This window comes from Lygodium microphyllum, chromosome 3 (assembly GCF_053477565.2).
Source record: "Lygodium microphyllum isolate KBCC chromosome 3, Lygodium_microphyllum_v1.1.10, whole genome shotgun sequence".
NCBI lineage: Eukaryota > Viridiplantae > Streptophyta > Polypodiopsida > Schizaeales > Lygodiaceae > Lygodium > Lygodium microphyllum.
Window position 1 is genome coordinate 54,723,454 of NC_141137.1, and position 18,224 is coordinate 54,741,677.

An 18,224-nucleotide genomic window follows, 5' to 3' on the forward strand; every position below is an offset into this window, starting at 1 on the left:
ACATAATCTTTTTTCATAGAACATAAATCCATTAGCATAAGACAATGAATCAATGGGAATCCAATTATTTACAACTAATTTATTCCAATCAGTTTGAAAACTAGGGTCTTGGTCATAGGTATCTTTCATAGGGAGAAGAGAGTCAAAAGATATCACAGAGATATTATGAATAGTCAGTCTTCTACTTAAAGCATCGGCAACAACATTCTCTTTTCTGGGTTGATGTTGTATGAGTGGATGAAAACTTTGAATAAAAGTAGCCTATTTAATGTGTCGATCAGATATTTGTGGTTGACTAAGGAGATGTTTAATGCTTTGTTGGTCAGTTTTGATCATGAATTCAAATCCCATTAAATAGTGTTTCCATTGACATAAAGCTTGTACTACAGCTAGCAATTCCTTATCATAAGTAGAATACTTAAGTTCAGAGGGTTTAAGTTTGCAGCTAGAGTAGGCTATGAGAGGAAACACATCAAGCAGACCAACAGAGGGATGAAGCTGAACTCCAATTTGATATGGGCAGATTTAAAGAAGAGGTGATCCCACAACCCCCCTCGCCACATTCCCAAGAGCAGCCGTCAATTGACACATCTGCAGAAAGACAAGCCGCCCTTAGGGAAAGGAGAACCAATTAATTGAATAATAAACCCTTAATAAACATGTAAATTCTTGAAAAAAAAATCAACTTTGAAAAATGGCTAGAAAAATTCTTTAAAAATCTAAAAAATCTATTGGAATTTTATGCTTAGCTTTCACCTACATTGCTAAATGAATAAAAGAGAAAAATATTAATCACACACTCATATCAAAATCGATTAAGAAGAAAAATGACAACCAAACGAAAAAATCCTAAATTGATAAACAAGAACAAAAATAAAAATACCATTAACCATAAAACTATACAAGCAAATTGAAACACATAGTAAACCCAAATTCAAAATATTCCATAGATATAATTGAATGACAAATTGATCGAGAAAACAAAACAAAACAAAACACCACATCACAATTTAGTGAAAAATATTGGTTATGATGTTTGGTCTGTTTAGCTTATATTGGAAAAAAAATTCAACTCGTTGGATTTTCTTTTTGGATTCCATTGTGGTTGCATCACATTACTTTACTAATTGTGCATTCAGACTGTACTTGCATACATACCCTCCTCCAAGTACTCCGTTTCTTTCCTTACTTTCCTTATTTTTCTTTTTGCACAAACATCATAAATAATTAATAAAAACGAGCATTTGATCACATTTTTCACACGCATTCGCGCTAAACACACATTTACTTAATTAAAAATAGCTAGGCATTCACGAAGCACGTCCTTCATGCGCCAAACACACTTATTAATTTGTAATAAAATAAACTCGATGTCACAAGTGCACACACTAACCAAATAAAATGTGGTCCACACACCTTAATTTATAAAACCAAACTTGTATTTAGAAACCCAAAGTTGGGATGTAGTTTGGGTATGTTAAACAACACTGTCAACTTAATGAGTTTTTAATGGATAAAATAAAACGTCATTTTCTTATTAAGATTTATCACCTAATTTTAAAAAATCACCCTTAGATAATTAAATTGTAAAAGGAACTTTTAATTAAATCCCCTTGTCCCCTCACATTGCACATTTCCTTTTCAATGAAGCATGACGTGGGGTGGGTGACATTCCAATCAATCAAAGTCCCTATTAGTCATCTTGGTCGGTTGAAGTTTGGTCAACAGTCGATTTGGATTTTGGTTTGATATTTTTATTCATGGGTTAGAGTCAGGGATACGATATGTATTTCTTATTCTTTTTTGCTTGATACGAGGATATTGGATGCTTGTATATATGCATCGCATAAAGCTTTCGATCGCATAAGTGCAGAGGTCATGCTAAAATTTTTAGAATGTGGATTGCTTGGGGTGGTCAGTTAGTTGGTCAAGTTTGTGAGAGTTTTTGTGGTTGATATCTTATCTCCAGTTATTTTGGTTCTTTTGCACGCATTCTTTGTGATTGTCTATGTGTGAGTGTGGTGTGTGTAAACCATCCGAATGGCACCTCGTACTCCTCCCCCAAGGCAATATGTTACTTTGGTGTCTCATGACTACTCATTATTGCTAGATTTGGATATTGTCAGTAAGGCGAGATTATCCAAGTTTGTAGCACTTTCATTACCGCTTATCCTAGAGGATATTAATGTCTGTGATCGATTTTTAGCCTCTTACAATAAGAGGTTTGGTCATGCTAGGGGAACAGTTATCCATATGACCCCTAAGAGCTTGGGCAAAGCTCTGTCCTTACAATATCGAGGAGATCCTTTTCCTATTGCTCGACAATTGTTCTCTAACGAGGATATCCTCAAGTTGTTGTAGAAGTAGACCCATAATGTGTTGGACCCTAAGAGGGTTATTACTACCTCAGGCATTAGTGTCTCCATGATCTCTAATCCTGTCTGGAAACCAATTCTTTCAAGACATGATTATGCCTGCCAAAACACCTTCTAACTATCTTTCAAAGGAGTTATTCACATTTTTTCAAATGGTTTTAAATGGAATTACTATTGATTGGAGTTCCTATCTCCTGGCAAAGATGGATCAGCATTTTGTCAGAGCCACAAGGGCTAATGTGACCAATGTCACATTTGGTTCGTATCTTTCTATTTTCTTAGCATATGTTGCCCCTGTAAAGGAAGTTCCTACGTTACTAGTTGATCCTCTAGAGGTTCCTTTTCCTCCTACTGAAAGCACTGATGTTGTTATTGAGGATATTGATCCTCTCCCACTTGTGGTGATTCAAAGGAAGTAACTTAAATGAGTGGTTGAATCAGCCCCACATCCTCCTCCAATCTCCATTCCTGTTCAGTCTAGCAGTCAACTGTGCCAACTTTCCTCACAATGCCGAATCTTTTCAGAGTACGTTGTCATGCCGCTACATGCACAGTGTGTAAAAAAAAACTAGAGTGGCTTTCTTATTGATTTAGAGAGCCAATGCCATTTTAGGCATTAGTGTTAGTGTCCATGGCTCAAAAATATTAGATTTTTGGACAAGTTTTAGTCAATTTTTGATATTTTAGATATTATCTCTCGTAAAAATCCATAAAACTATAGATAGCTTCTAGATTATGATAACATGTAAAAGAAAGCATATAGCTTTCAACTAATTTGAGAGGATTTTATGTAAAAAGAGAGATTGGTGAAATCGCGTAACGCGCGATCACTGTTTTCAAGCAGTGAACAGCACTCCAAAGTGGGAGATGAAGGAGTGATCTCGCGAAAACTTTGGCCAGGTGTCCTGGTATTTTACCCCCCTTTCAGAGCCAATGGAGGCATCAGATTGGTGATCTAAGCAGAATAGGAAAATGTATTATTTTATACATGTTTTTTTCTACAAGAGTTTTATCTTCTCATAATGCAGGAATGAATTGATAGGCTTCATCTTTGTTAGTATTCTTATACATTTTCTATTTTTTTCTGTGAGCATTCTTCTATGTCTTCTATTTTCTTCGAATCCCTTCTCTTCTGTGGGCTGATTTGGGGCTGATATATTCAACCATATTCAAAGAATTAGCTACAACATTGTTCTTTTCATTCATTTCTTACTCTACAGAAGACATCTTGTCAAAATATGCAAGTATTATGCGCCCCTATGGCAAGGCAATGTTTGTAGATCATTCATAGATGCTTTGAATTGAATTAAGATGAGCTTTTTCTCTTATTCCTTGGCTATGGTAACTTATCCTTATCAGGAACTCAATTTGAAACTCTCTTGAAGAAAGTCTCTTTGCCCTACAAGCCTTGATTGACTCATAAGCTCTTGTCCCTAACAGTCCACATTGAATGTAATCATGCAAAGTTGATTCATGCTATGGCATCATGTATGAATGATGGGATGCAGAGTTGTTTATGATACATGATAGCATATTGTACTTGATTTTATAATTTGTGATTGCTCTTACAGTCAAGAAAACAAGCTTGATTTGAGTTAGAACTTATGAGATAATACTCTTGTGATCTTTGCTAAGAACGTGCAGTTGGAAGCTTTATTAATATCTTTAAGAACTTGGCTTGAAACCTTCAACCCTTCTCTTATCTCTACCATCTCTCAAGTCTAAGCTCTTGAACCCCCATACATTCTTCTCTCTCAAACCCCTGTGATTGACCGTGAAGTACCTCTTGAAACTATAATCTACTTATCTCTTAAAGACACATCTCTATCTATCTTGTCTAGTTTTCTTGCCAAACCCCTATGGTCACCTTCAACACTATGCACTGCAAACCCGACGTGAAGGTCAGTCTAAGAGAACTCCAACATGGGGGATTCTTCAGGAGATACTCTACAACAGTTGGTGCGCATATTGGAGTAGACTTAGCAACAAAAAATACAAATGTTACAACAACAACAACAAAGGCAAGATGAAGAGAAGATTGATTCCACAACTATCAAGGCCCTAGAGGAAGTTGGGCGAGAATTAAAACAATTTAATGGTCAAAATGTCTTTGTTTTCATTCGCTTGTATGTTGAGAAAATGCTATTCGTTGGTGTACCGCAGCATGCATGGAGTTGCTATTTTGCCAAACTAGCCAAGCATGGTCTTCAAGGAAGAATCCATGGTCTTTTTCAGTGAGATGCAGATTGGGATACATTCAAAAAATCCCTACACGAAGAATTCTTCTTAAAAGACTCTGGCCTAATGATAAAGAAAAGTTTCACTGATTGGGTTGAGAAACCCAACAAAGGTTTAGCTGTAGTAGCTTTATACCATGAGTTTGAAAGTAAATTTGGACAACTTGATGCAAAAGACCAACAAAGTATGGAAGATCAAAAGATTGAATTATTCCTTAAGGCTGCAGATCCCATTCTGCAAGAGAAGCTTGCTGATCACCTAGAAGATGCTACCTCCAAATTAGGAGTCAAGACTGCATGGACGGATGTTACTGATGCAGTTAACATGATTGCTCGAAGAGAGCCGATGTGACTAATATTGGGCTCTACTTCAACTTCAACAACTCCATTGATGGATCTTATTCCACCTTCAAAATCCCCTATTCCTTTCACTAATCAACCAACTCTTTCTTCTTCTATTCCTTCTAAAAATGATGTCATGGATGAACTCATTAAAAACATGTGTGACCATCGTCTGAATCTTACAGAAATTAGTTCCAAGGTAGTGTAAGTTGAAGAATGAGGACGATCATCAACTCAAAGACCCATGAGTGAAAGCTTTAAGAGGCGTTGTATTTGGTGTGATAGCCAACAACGTGACAAGAGGGAGTGTTCTGCCTTCCGTGAGGCTAAAGCATAGAAGCTCGTCTTTTGAAAAGATAGAAAATTTCATGTAGCTGAAATTGGTATTCCATTGGAGCCAATTTTTGGCAATGGTGGAAAGAAGAAAAGATTAGAAGATTTAGATGTAAAGATTGCCTACGCAGCAATTGATGCAGCTACCTATGGGCTGCAAATTGAACCAACTAAATCAAATTTGAAAGCATGTAAAGCTAATGTGCAATCTAAAGTATGGATGCATGCACTAGATCAAATGGAACGTGGTAAAGCATCCAAAGAAGATTTGGCTAATGCCAGTTAGTGTATTCAAGGAATAACTGGTTGGAAAGAACCGATAGATTCTTTTTTCACCTTTGCACATTTGGCTGATGTCAATCATAAAGAAGTCTTGATTGAAGAAAAGAAAAGAAGAGAAGATGAACCAGGGCCTTCCTCTTCTGGCCCTCTAAAATAGGAAACTAGAAGAACGCCTGAACAACCAAAGCTTGCTGAAAATATAACCCCATATCAAGAGATGGAAGATGTGCCACAAACAAACAAGACCAAAGGAAAGAAGAGAGGCAAGCAGCCAGGCTACAAATTGCAATCTGACATAGAATCTGCAATCAATCTCAAATGAGTCCTAGAAGAATGAATTTTGGGAAGCAAAATTGAATTCACCTTAGGCAAAATTATTGGAATTGCCAAACGTGAATTCCATGATGTAATTATTAATGTAATCAAAAGGAAAAGACAATATGTTGGTGATGAAGCTTAATGTACAGTGCATGCTTTTTTGCAAGTTCTTCGAGTTTTTGTGCAGGATGAAGGGAAGCTAACTTCACAAGAAATTCATCTTGAAGTAGTTAAAGAATTAATTATAGCAATTGAAGCTGAACATAAAGAAAGTATGAATGTAAAAATTAAAGAAGTGAAAGCTAAAAATATAATGGTCGGCTGGTCCAAACCAGTTGGGCAGCCCACCTCTCAAAAAGAATGCCATCTACAGCACATGCATAAGGAAGAAGAGGCTCAGTTCATTCCAAGCAATCACTACTCCCGTACGCATTGGGCAAGACCAACAATAGAGACAATCGTCAAAATTGGAGGAAAAGAAACACCATGTATTGTACTCTTAGACCATGGCTCGGAGATAAACATCATGGCAAGGAGTCTCTATGCAAGTGGCAGATGGCCCATAGATGTTGATCCAGATTGGCGAATGAGAGCTGCAAACAGCTCTTCTAGAGAGTTATATGCTGCATGTCCTAATATGCAAGTAACTATTGGAGACATAAAAGACAATTTTCACTTTTTTGTTCAAGACTCTTGTAGTTACCCTATCATTCTTGGGCAACCTTACACTCTTAATGATGGTTCTTCCTACACTCGATTATGAAGCAAGGATAATGAACGAGTTGTCCAATTTCTTACTGTGTGTGTTAACCATCATCAAAACAGAGATCAAATGTGTGATTATCCTGTGCATCCTAATGCCCAAGAATTCAAGGGTTTTCGAGCTGCACTGCTATAAAAGAAGGCTATAGCAGTGCATCATGTAAAAAGATTAAACCTCCTTATGCTACAGAAATTGTGTCTCTAGCAAATCTGTATGTATGTACAGCCAATAGTATGGGCTGTTATAAGTCTCTTCCAACCATGACTAAAGCTGAAAGAAAATATTTATGTCATGAAAAAAGGTGCTGAAAACTTATGATATGATGGCTGAAAGTGAAGATATTTCGGGTTTTTTTTTTTGGACTGATTACTACTGACACATTGGCTGAAAAATATGCAGCTACTCATATAGAAAATCAGGCTAAAAATCGGTCCATAGAAGTATGTACATTGGATTTTTATCAAACAATTCAAGAATTTGTTGAGCAGAAAGACATTGGTTTACTCAACAAGGTTGAAGCGCAAGTGGAGACAAAATACAAGATGGTGGATAAGAAAGTCAAGCCTGTGGCAGTCCCACTGCCTCCTAAAAGTGAAGAGTTGGCTGATAAGGCAGCAAATCAGCCAAGTCTTCGTGATCCTTCCAACATTGGTCACAAGTTCACATTTGAAAGCATAAAAGAGCTCAAAATAGGTGAAAATTCTTTCCTTTCGCCGCGGCTAAAAAACGCTCTTTTATGCAAATGCTAATGAAACGTGGAAAAGCTTTTGCATTTCAACCAAGTGAAATAGGCTGTGTGGATCCAAATATTGTGGCTCCTATGGTCATTTTTACGGTCCCACATGTGCCTTGGAACCTCAAGCCTATTCTTGTTCCAAGGGCGCATTTGTCCAAATTACTGGAACTTTTAAATGAAAAGATCAGAATGAATATTTTAGAACCTTCTTCGGCACCTTACTCAAATCGATGGTTTACCGTACCCAAGAAAAATGGATCTTTACGATTCATCCAAGATCTACAGCCTGTTAATCGTGTCACAATTCGAAATGTTGGTTTGGGTCCAATTGTTGACGCTGAAGCTGTTGCAAGTAGAGCAATTTATTCTATGGGCGACCTATATTCAGGATATGACCAATTTTAACTTTCATTAGAAAGCTGAGACATTACCACAATGAAGACACCTCTTAGATTGGTCCGCATATGCACTCTACCACAAGGTGCAACAAACTCCGTAGCCCATATGATGAATGCCATGCACAAAGTCTTAAGGGACCTTATTCCACAACTTACTCTTCCATTTCTTGATGATGTACCTATCAAGGGATGTGAAGTCAATGAAAAGAATTTGGACCTTGACGAAGATGGCTACAGGACATTTGTAGTTAATTGTATTCATGATTGTGATAGGATTTTGACAAGGCTAAGAGGTACATCTTACCCTTTCTGGAGCTAAGTCGATTTTTGGAGTAGAAGAAGTCCTAGTGGTCAAACATCTATGTGGCCCCTACAGACGTAAACCTTCACCAATAAAGATAGATGCCATCAGCAAAATGCAAGAAAAATGCACAAATATCTCAAAGGTGAGAAAATTTCTTGGTGCATGTATATTCTATCTCATATGGATACCACATTTTTCTCGTCACCGGAAATATTTATCAATTATTAAGAAAAGGCCAAAGATTCTCTGGGGGGAAAGAGCATACTCTCACTGTACGCAAACTAAAGAAGTTGTTAATTTCAGCCCCCACTCTCAAAAGGGCTGATTATTCAAATGGTCAACCCATCATCCTTAATGTGGATACAAGTCCCGTTGGGATAGGATGGGCTATTGGCCAAGAAGACCTTGAAGGTAACATGTATGCAATTCGTTTTGGAGCAAAGGTTCTCAATGAATGTCAAATAAGGTATGCACAAGTAAAAAGGGAATTGTGGGGAGTTGTAATAGCATTAAAGTGTGATCGTGAATACTTTATAGGTGCTTCCGTAGTGGTAGAAACTGATTGTCTTTCACTCTTGGGCATGATTTCCAACTGTTCTACACCTGACATTGCTATGCTAAGATGGATTGCATATATTAAATCTCTCAACCCCCAAATTAAAGCATATTGCAGGAAAGGCGAATCCAATTGGCTGACATGCTATCATGTGCAAGATATGACACTGAAGAAGAGCTTATGGAAGAAGATGAAGATGAAGAATCTATACTTGCTGAAATTCATTCCATGGCTGCTAAAAGTACCTTTTCAGTTGCTGCATATACAAACCCAAAGCTGAATCTTGCAGGTGAAGCTAATCTTTTTAATGGTATAGCATTAAGTACATTAAGAACAGGAAAAGGTACTACTGTAAATCAACATACAGCAACAAAGATCAAAGATAATCAACATACAGCAACAAAGATCAAAGATTTATCTATGGAAGAAGGGTGCTCAACTAGAAGCCAGCATACTCATTACATTGCTCAAGTTCTAGTTCATTTTCTTGAAGATTCAGTCAATATTTGAGCACAATGAAGAAGGAGGAGTCTTGGATTGATGAAGAGTTCAAGCATATTAAGAGGAAAGCTTATGGCTTTTTTCTTAAAGAAGGGCATCTAGGGAAGCACGCAAAGAAGAAGAAAGGAGCGCCTATTCGAGTTTTAGGTAACAAAAGATTGCAACAACAGCTAATGAAGGAATTTCATGAAAACTTGTGGGCTGACCATAGAGGCATATGGGGAACCTTAGTAAAGTCAAAGAAAAATATTGGTGGCAAAACATGTATTGGGACATAGCACGTTTTGGTGAAACCTGTTATGTGTATCAGATGTATTTTATGGCCAAGCATTGAGATGGGTTACAACCAACTTATCCCTTGTCTATACATTATAGATGGGTTATTGATCTTGTAACAATGCCTACAAGAATATGGAATATGTGATATTTAGTGCTTGCAAGAGAGGATCTAACCAATCAAGTTGAAGGAAAATCCTTAACAACCAAGATCACTCAAGCTGTTTGTCATTTTTTGCTTGAAGATGTGTTTTGCAGATATGGTTGTGTGGGTAAAGTAACTACAAATAGAGGAGAGTTGGATGTTGATGAGGCACGCAACTTCTTTGCTCAATTGGGTGTTAAGTTAGCTTTAACATCAGCCTACAACCCTGAAGGCAATGGAAAAAGTGAGAGAGGGCACTAGCCTATTTTCAAAGCTCTAGCAAAGTCTTGTAGAGGAAAGATCAAAAAATGGCCTAAAATGCTACCTTTTGCATTGTGGGCTGACTGAACTACTCATAGTACAGTGACTGGCTATATGCCAGAGCTGAACTTATGCATGGACAACAACCAATTATGCCAATTGAAGGATCTATTCTCACATGGAGTCTTCTACCTTGGGAGGAAGACATCAATAGAGAAGAGTTGCTGACTTTGCGCATATGGCAGCTAGAAAGAAGGCTTGAAGATGTTCAAGCAGTTATTAAGAAGTTAAAAATAGCAAGACTAAAAAACAAAAGAAGATTTGATAGGCAACATCGACTTTGGCCAAGAGCTATCCAAGAAAATGATTGGGTGCTTGTCTATAATAACATCCTAGATAATCAATACAATGCTTCTAGGAAGATGGTAAAGCGTTGGTTTGGCCCGTATGTGGTAAAGGTTGTTCATGACAATGCCACATATTCATTGGCTGAATTGGATGGGACCAGCATAAAGATACCCGTAGCTATAAAATGAATCAAGCTCTTCAAACGAAGAGAAAGTTCAACATATGAGTTAGAAGACTTGGATGTAATTCAAGAGCATGAAGACATAGAAGAAGAAGAAGAGACTGAAGTGATAGTGACACTATTGAGCTCTCAAGGGACATTGTAGTGGCTCTAGTGACCTTTCATATCAAACATATCTCTTAGGAGGGGTATCCATGACGAAAGAGGGGTTATGAATGATTATTCTTGATTATTCCAATATACTATTGAGAGAGAGTATGTATGAGAGAGAAAGATAGCCATATTTATGCAAAACAATCTATGAGTGAGAGATTGTGAGAGAAATCTATGGAACCTTTGAAGAAGAATACTATGTGATGATTTCTATTCAAAGTGGTGTATTCTCTTGTATCTTTGTGGTTTCTTGAATTCTATGAAGAATATGAAGAGCATAATCAATTTCGGTTCAAATTAAAGTTGTGTGAGAATTGTTTCTATGAAGCTGCGTGAAGATTTCTTATTCCTGGTATTCTTTTCCTTATTGTGGTCATACAGAAAATGAGAAAGATGTTTGTTGATGATACAAGATAGATTTTCTTGCAATAGATTCCATGTTTTCTTGGTGTTCCTCTTGGGGCTCCAATAACATCATTCTATTGTGTAGAGTGTACCTGCATGTAAATTGCCCTTGAATTCCATTCTATTTCAAAGCATTAATGAATTAATTGGAGTGGTACTCTCCCCTCCATCTAACCCCAAGCACTTAATTTGCACACATGTTTTTTCTCAACCAAATGCTATAAATCCTAAAATGGAGAGAATATCTCAATTTTCTCCTTCACGAATTACATCAATACATTCCTTGTATGATCATCAATAAAGGTTACATAATAGGTATATCTAGTCATTAATGCAGTATTTGTAAGATCTCATATATTTGAATGTACAAATATCAAGAAAATGCCTAGTTGCATGTTTATCATGAGGAAATGCATGAGTTGCATGTTTTCCAAATTGGCATGCTTCACACACTTTTTGCATATGAGCCACTTTGAACTTAGGCAAGCTTGTCATGATTTCATGTGATTGCATATTTTTCAAACACTACACATTTAATAGCCAATACGTCTATGGCAAATATGAATCTCAGCTAGAACTCTTGCAGCTTGTGCAAATATAGTAACCTTTAGCTCGATTGCATTTACATCCAAGGTAAACATCCTTTCCACATGCTTACCTTTTGCAACCAGTTTTTTATATCAATTCCTAAAATCTTCTACAAGGCAACCATTATGATTGAACTTTACTTACAATCCCTACTCAACTATTTGCCCAATAGAAACCAAGTTCTTTGTGATGTTAGGCACATTCAGTACATCAATCAAATACTTAACTTTTCTATCTTGCTACATTAGAAAATGGGACACTCCCAACATGGGAAATAGGATGTGCTATATTATCACATGTTTCCATAAAACTAGGCATTTCAAGATTTTTCATTTCTCTAAACCATTCTCCATGACATGGCATATGGTTAGAGGCACCTAATCCATATACCATACATCATTAGTCATTACTATTGATGCATGTGCACTTATTGCATTCATCATATGCTGCATAATAAACAACTTTTCATTATCAACCTAATTAGTGGTAGGTGCATAATTGTTATGTTGTCTTCTCCCATTTCTGCTATTTCCACCTCTTCTCTTTTTTAGATAATCATGTGAAATATGATATTTTTTACCACAATTATAACATTCTTTGTATCATAACCTACATTTTGTTTGCCATGTCTATGGCTTCCCTACCTCGAGAGGGATCTCTATCACATTTATGTAATTGCTCCTATGAGTCATGAGATTTTCCCTAATTATTTTCATAATGGCCACCATTGTGGCCTCTACTACCACAATCTCTACCTCTTCTTATATTACAGTAGGGTATCTATTTTAAAATGTTCTTTTGCCCTTTCTTTTGACAATGTCCCTATTAAGGGCTATGAAGTGCAGGAAAAAAATGAGGAGTTGGATGACAAGGGTTGCATGATATTTGCTGACCACATAACCGATTACGAGAAGATTTTGACTCAATTAGAGGAAGTGCATTTCACTTTGTTAGGTGCAAAAGCTATATTTGGTGTTGAAGAGGTGCTAATTGTAGGGTATATATGCGGCCCTTATGGTCAAAATCCTTCATTAGTTAAGATTAATGGAAATAGCAAGATGCAAGAGGTATGCTCCAATGTATCAAAAGTCAAGATTTTTGGGTGTATGTGTCTTCTATTTGTTATGGATCCCTCATTTCGTGCATGTGGTTGAAAGCCTTTATTAGTTATTAAGGAAGGGGCAAATGTTTTATTGGGGAAGGCAACATACAAAGGCTATTCGAAAGCTAAAGAAGTTGATGAATTCTACACCAACCTTGAAAAAGGCAGATTATTCATATGGAAGGCCTATCATCCTCACTGTTGATACAAGCCCTATTGGTATTGGATGGGCAATGGGACAAGATGATGTTGAAGGGAATAGATATGTTGATTTTGAGCAAGGTGCTAAACGAGAGGTAACAAAGGTATTTGTAGTAGGTAAAAAGGGAGCTTTGGGGAGTGGTTATAACTCTTAAATGTGATAGAGAGTATTTTATGGGTGCTTATCTAGTGGTGGACATAGATTGTCTACTGTTATTGGATATGACAACCACTTATGCTACTCTCGGCATTGCCATGTTGTTGGATAGCTTATATTAAGTCACTCAGTCGCATGATTTATAGCATGTTGGAGGGAGGATCAATCCAATGGCTGATATGTTATCACAAGCATGTTATGAAGATAAAGATGGCATGCTGGATGAGGATGAAGAGGAGGATGAAGAGGAGGAGTTTCTTATTGAAAATGATGAGATTAAAGTAAGGGTTGATTGTACAACTACCATATATGCAAGTTCATGTGCCTAAAACGTTGGTATAGATGTCATAAATACTAAAACATCAATAAATTCAGCAAGTACCCTATCTAGAAATATTGTTGTTGTAAGGAATTCAATAGTAAAGAAGGAGTTCTCATCCATGAAAAAAGTAGTTACATCAGGAAGAAAACATCATACGTGTTATGTTTTAACTATGAAGGTGTTTCTAGAAGAGGAATATGAAGGGGAATAGATAAGATTAGGCCAATATCTTAGCACTCTTTCCAAGAGGGAATAATGGTTAGAAAAGGAGTTTAAGAGGATCAAGAGAAAGGCATATGGTTTCTTCTTGAAGGATGGATATTTATGGAAGCATGCTAATAAGAAGTGGGGAGCTCCACTATGAGTTCTTGGAGATCAAGCCACATAGGTAGAGGTCATGCGGGAGTTCCACGAAAGCTTGTGGGTTGGTCATAGAGATGTATGGGGGCACCTTTGAGAAAATTAAAGAAAGATATTAGTCGTGTAGGGGATGTATGCAAACATTGCTCACTTTGTGGAATCTTGTGCTACCTATTAGATGCATTTATTAGTGAGGCATCAAGGCAAGTTGCAACAAACTTATTCATTGTCTCTCCATTTAAAAATGGGTAGTGTATATTGGTTACTATGCCTATAAATCTATGGCAAATGTAGTACCTCATGCATGCACGTGAAGACTTGACGAATCAAGTAGAAGGGAAGGCACTTAGGACAAAGACTACTCAAGCAATGTGAGCATTTCTCTTGGAAGAGATTTTTTATCAATATGGTAAAGATTATAGCAAATAGGGATAAATTGGATGTAAATGAAGCTTGAGAGTTCTTCTCTCACTTAGGGATAAAACTAACTCTTACTTTAGCCTATAATCAGGGAGGCAATGGAAAAAGTGATCATAGGCATCCGCCAATCATTAAGGCCTTGGCCAAGTCATATGGTGGGAAGATGAAAGAGTGGCCACATTTGCTCCCATATTCTTTGTGGACCAATAGAACAACTCATAGTGCTGTCAAGGGATATATGCCGAATAAATTGATGTATGGTTAAAAGCCCATCATGCCAATAGAAGAGATGACTATTACATGGAGTGTGATACCTTGGGAAAAGGGGTTGAATAGAGAGGATTTATTGGTTTTATGCATAAAGTAGTTAAAAAGAAGGCGACATTAGGACAATAGTGGAGAAGTTAAAGGGAGCTAGCCTTCAAAATAAGAAATGGTTTGATAAGAGATATAGGACCAAGAGCCATACAGGAAGGCAACTGGGTATTGAATTATGACAGCAACTTGAAAAATCAGCATAGCACCAATCAAAAATTGTCTAAGCAATGGTTTAGTCCATATGTGGTAAGATAGGTATTTGACAATGCTACCTATTCACTTGCTAATTTGGATGGAACAACATTGCACATTCCTATAGCTGGTAAACAGATCAAGCTCTTTGAGCAAAGGGAGTCTACAACATATGAATTGGATGAGATGGATACATGTATTGACCTTGATAGTGTGGAAGAAGAAGAAGAGGATGACATAGATATGGATGAGAAATACTCTAAATCTAGTGAACACTAATCCTCTTGCATATACCAAAAGATGTGTATGTTTAGAGACCTAAGAAAACAAAATGGCTGTAAGAGAATGCAGTGAACAAGTAGGGCAGAATTGAAGATGTTGAAAATTATTTTAATAAGAAGTTAAATAATGATGACCAACACATTTAAAATGGACTTTAATACCTGAGAAAGGCCCCTACAAAGTTTGGTGGTTGACATCCAAGGTCATACATAGAAGTTACAGGGTTGGAAAGGGTGATGTCTGGTGGATACTGTAAAGAACATTGTAGGATGTGTAGAAAATTTTAGGGATTGATACCTTCAAATTTTAGTTATGGTTCCTCAACAAAGTTGTAGATCACAATTAGAGCTACATTTTATTTTATTTTTTTGGCAATTTGAGTTGTGGCTTGGAAGATACAAGCAATTTTTTATAGGGTGGTCCTGTAGGATAGTTTTTCAGGAAGGATGAGACTAAGTTTGATGGATGTAATCTACTAGATGTGGCATATGCTTTGCCAAAGCTACATAAGGCTAACATGTGGGTACCCCAAAAAGGGAAGAGGATTAGGATATGCAAAAAGAGAAACGCAAAAGAGGTCTCTCCACTGGTGAGCCTAGTAAAAGATGAGTAGATTGATAGAGATGAGGAAGAGGAAGTGGTAGACATTAAAGATGCAATTGAAGGTGAGTTGACATATAAACTTGGGATGCCAGGTGGATTTATAGGTATTGGAATGCTACAAGAGCTATCATTGCTAGGGATGGATATTGACATATACATGCAAGATGGAATGTCTATGCTCTTGATGCCTTACAATTTGGGTGGGAGTAGTTGGACTTGCAACATGAAGATGACAAGTGTTTGGGTTTTTTATCCTGGTGGGTTACTTGTGTGGCACCTTTGGAGGATGTGCATGTTTTGAGGGGGTGGATGCCATGGGATTTTTGACATGGAGTGAAAATGGGTATGCTATGTCTTGTGAAAGATTTTATGCTTTGTCTATAGAATGGTAAGTGACAGACTTCTTGGTCAGTGGACTTCTCTACCTTGCTCATTATCCTCATAATAGGAGTTAGTCAAGTACAATCTTGGGAGTTCATGAACATGTGGCTTTAAGTAGTGAATAGTAGTCACTTAAGTGACTTGTTTTGTGGGCTATGTGGTGGAGAATGAAGCATGAGATCAAGAAGACCATTCAACACAGATCACTTGGAATAAGCTTAAGGAAGCTGTGCGAGGGAGGTATCTGCCACCTGCCTACCGGACACAAAAGATGAATGAATTCTATGACTTGAAGCAGCTAGGATTATCCCTTGATGCATATTATTCAAAGTTCATTTCACTCCTAGAGTATGCACCCCCAATGGATATGACACAATAGGTGTCAAAGTTATGTGATGGGTTGAATCCACCCATAAGCACTCGATTGGAATCAATGCGCCCAACGAACTTGCAAGACGTATTACTCCGAGCGAATCCAATCGTCCAAGAACTTAAACTATGATGAAGATGACTCACCGGATCAAGACAAGAGGTGCCACAAGTGCTGAGAGATAGGACACATCCGTAAGAGATGCCCCAACTGCCGATGTTTCCACTGCAATGAACTAGGACACATCCAAACAGATTGTCCTGAGTTGGACCCTGAGAATCAAGAACATGCAGTCAAATGAAGCCGTCTAAACTCTACTTTTGGCTCATATTATGAATCACATGATGATGAAGGCCTGGAGCCTATTGTAACCTTTGAGGATGAGGGGCACCAGTAGGACTAATTGGGCGGATGCTATCCAACATGGCCACAAAGACGAAGGTGATGGCATGCTAAGTGGGAGAGAATACAAGGGAAAGGTGAGAGGAAGAGCCAAAAAAATAAAGTAGGCTAGTGGCTCATGCATTGGAGAAGAGAAAGAAGAGTATTGGGGTTGTTTGGAACAAGGAAAAAAAGGGGAAAACAAGGCAATAAGCTATCCTTGAAGATCTTCATCTCTTACTAGGTCTCTAAGGCAAACTCTCACTTAATTCTTAGTCCCGATTATTAGGGGGGGCCTTTCTTGTTCATCAAAGAGGAGTTTTTATAGGTTTATGCTCTTCATATGGAATGTTTTGCACTATGAATAACAATCAAGAACATGGCAATAAGCTTAAAATGGAGATTTGATGCTCAAACACACAAGGCTTCTCTTGAGTTTTGCCGCTTGATTCTTGATCTCTACCTTTGGTAGACATAGTATAGATAACAAAGATAGAGTTTCTCTTGGATTTGGGGCAGCATCTTTATCACATTTCACTGCTCTTATAAAATTGTAATTACAAGGTTGAAGTACTTTTAAAGGCCTGTAGATGATATTTACGAAAATTTATGCATTTCAATTTAGGTGTCTGTTGAGGCAAACACACCAACAGTCGGGACTTTGGACGGACTTCTATTCTTTCAAAAGCTGCAACTCACGTTGGCGACAATCTCTCACCTTGTCTCTCACGCTCCGCTCTAACTAACCAAGCATTCTCCTCTCTAACCCAAGGAAGCAAGAACACAAGACTAGCTCAAGTTGTAGTGAACTCACCTAACTTACCTTTCAAAGGCTCGAAGATAGTTCCACGACCACGATCAACACGATCCGATGCCGTCGCTCCTTCGCATCCACCACCAAGCACACCAACGAGTCGAAGAGCTAGTAGAGACGACGAGAAAAGCAAGAAGACGACGAAGAGCTTCACCTTCCCTCAGTCCCTCGCTCAACACACCTCTCACTCTCTCCCTCTCAGTCACTCTCAACACAATGGAAGCAAGATGATAGAATAGAAAGATTGAATGGTTGCACTAACAGAGCTTCCGCAGCATGAATGTGCCAAAGGGGGTGAATACAACTGAGACCTCCCACCCTTATATAGACATAGAATTAGGGTTAGGGTTTGCGTCCCTTTTGCGTTTAGGGTTAGGGTTAGGGTTTGCGCCCCTTTTGCGTTTAGGGTTTCCACAACTGTGAATTAGGGTTTGCACCCTCTTTGGGCATCCTACCCACATAGTGGGCTTTAGACCGGTCAATCCTTGAAACATGCTTGAACCTTAGCCTAAATAGACCAAGCCTACACTATTCTAATCACAATTACATGTGCGCAACCCACGCAACACATGCGGGTGCGACAAATACAACTATGGGTGATAAATACAATGTGCACGGGAGTGAGCCCGGCTCTCACAAAATAATACAACCATGATAGTCTGATGATGTCCATGAGTAAAAAGTAATACACAAGTGCCCAAGGTAATACAATGAAGCTCCACAAAATAGTAATCCACCAAAAAATAGTATCCAGCACTTGCGCTTTCTGCAGCCTTCTCAAAATACCGTTAACATTATTTCCCCCCTAGACGAGTGCCA